Consider the following 2,500-nt stretch of genomic DNA (forward strand, 5'->3'; position numbering starts at 1 on the left):
TGTTTCTTTAATTCAAAACAAACAAACAAAAACAAAAAAAAAATCGTCGTCAATGGTGAATAAATTATTTTCAGGGATAAACTTCATAAGCGATCTTAGCAGCGCCGAATTTTCTGAACGTTCAAAATGTTCCAAACTCTGCGCTGAGTTCATATAGAGAACATTCCTAACGCTAAGCACTTTGCCTAACGTCCAAAATGTTCCAAACTCTATGCTGAGTTCATAGAGAGAACATTGCTAACGCTAAGCACTTTGCCTAACGTTGAAAATATTCTAAACTGTATGCTGAGTCCATATAGTCAACATTCCTAACGCTAAGCACTTTGCCTAACGTTCAGAATGTCCGAAACTCTAAGCTGAGTCCATATAGTGGACATTCCTAACTCGAAGCACTTTGCCTAACGTGCAAAATGTTCCAAACTTCTGCACTGAGTTCATATAGAGGACATTCCTGACGCTAAACACTTTGGCTAAGTTTCAGAATGTTCCGATCTCTACGCTAAATCCACGGACAGTCCTGAACCGCACGGAAGCTGACTACCACCAGAATTGCTTACTGTGCAGCCCAGCGCCTAGCCTTATAACCGTACTACCTTCTTCTGAGCTTTGTCTGCCAACATGTGACCCAGTGTCCATTGTGTTATGTAAATACGGGAGGTTTGACGTAGGTAAATACTGGATGGAGTTCAAAACCCATGACCTTCGTCAACGACTTGGTCTGTGCTCAAACATTGCTGAGACTACCACACTCTCCCACCCACTCACTCTTTTACCCCCTCCCCGCTTCCCTCACTCCCTCTTAATGCTGTAGCCGTGTTCTGTGACAGTTCCAGACTTGGAACTTGTCGACAGCAGATCGAAACAGCAGACGATAAGCATTGTATGGACGGTTTCCACTGGCCGCCCACTGCGCCACGCTTCATTGATTTCTGGTCGGTCTGTCTGTCCGTGTGGCGTCACACCTCACTGGATACACGCCTTCACTGGTGACACACTGTCAATGACAACACACTTTCACTGCACACACACTTTCGCTGGTGACACACTTTCACACACACCTTCACTGACGACACACTCACACACACACACACCAATGGTGACACACTGTCACTGATGACACACCTTCACTGACAACACATTTTCACACACACCTTCGCTGGTGACATATTGTCATTGATGAGACACTGTCACGCACACACACCTGCAATGATGACACACTTTCACACACACACACACACACACACACACACACACACACACACACACACACACACACACACCATCAATGATGACACGCTTTCATACACACACACACACACACACCATCAATGATGACACGCTTTCACACACAAATTTCACTGGTGACACACTGTCACTGATGACACACTTTCATACACACACACACCTTCGCTGGTGACACACTGTCACTGATGACACACTTTCACACACACCTTCACTGGTGACACACTGTCACTGATGACACACTTTCACACACACACACCTTCACTGGTGACACACCTCACTGATGACACATTTTCACACACACACACACCCCTTCGCTGGTGACACACCTCACTGATGACACACTTTCACACACACACACAACCGCCATGTAGGCAGCCATACTCCGTCTTCGGGGATGTGCATGCTGGGTATATGTTCTTGTTTCAATAAACCACCGAACGCTGACTGACATGGATGACAGGATCTTTAACGTGCGTATTTGATCTTCTGCTTGCGTATACGGACGAAGGGGGTTCAGGCACTAGCAGCTCTATTATCATGTTGACCTGGGAGATCGGAACAATTTGTATTTGTATTTGTATTTCTTTTTATCACAACAGATTTCTCTGTGTGAAATTCGGGCTGCTCTCCCCAGGGAGAGCGCGTCGCAATACTACAGCGCCACCCATTTTTTTGTATTTTTTCCTGTATGCAGTTTTATTTGTTTTTCCTATCGAAGTGGATTTTTCTACAGAATTTTGCCAGGAACCACCCTTTTGTTGCCGTGGGTTCTTTTGCGTGCGCTAAGTGCATGCTGCACACGAGACCTCAGTTTATCGTCTCATCCGAATGACTAGCGTCCAGACCACCACTCAAGGTCTAGTGGAGGGGAAGAAAATATCGGCGGCTGAGACGTGATTCGAACCAGCGCGCTCAGATTCTCTCGCTTCATCGGCGGACGCGTTACCTCTAGGCCATCACTCCACATCAATTTCCACCCTTTACCCACCATGCAGACGACGTTATCGAGATTCAGTCGAACAAACAAAGACAGAGAGACAGCCAGACAAAGACAAAGAGAGACAGGGAGACAGACAGACAGACAGACAAAGAGAGACAGGGAGACAGGCAGACAGACAAAGAGAGATTGACAAAGAAAGAGAGAGAAAAGGCAAAGATAGACCGACAAAGAGAGACAGGGAGACAGGCAGACAGACAGACAAAGAGAGACAGACAGACAGACAGACAAAGAGAGACATAGAGACAGCCAGACAAA

This window comes from Babylonia areolata, chromosome 12 (genome assembly GCF_041734735.1).
Source record: "Babylonia areolata isolate BAREFJ2019XMU chromosome 12, ASM4173473v1, whole genome shotgun sequence".
Taxonomy (NCBI): Eukaryota; Metazoa; Mollusca; class Gastropoda; order Neogastropoda; family Buccinidae; genus Babylonia; species Babylonia areolata.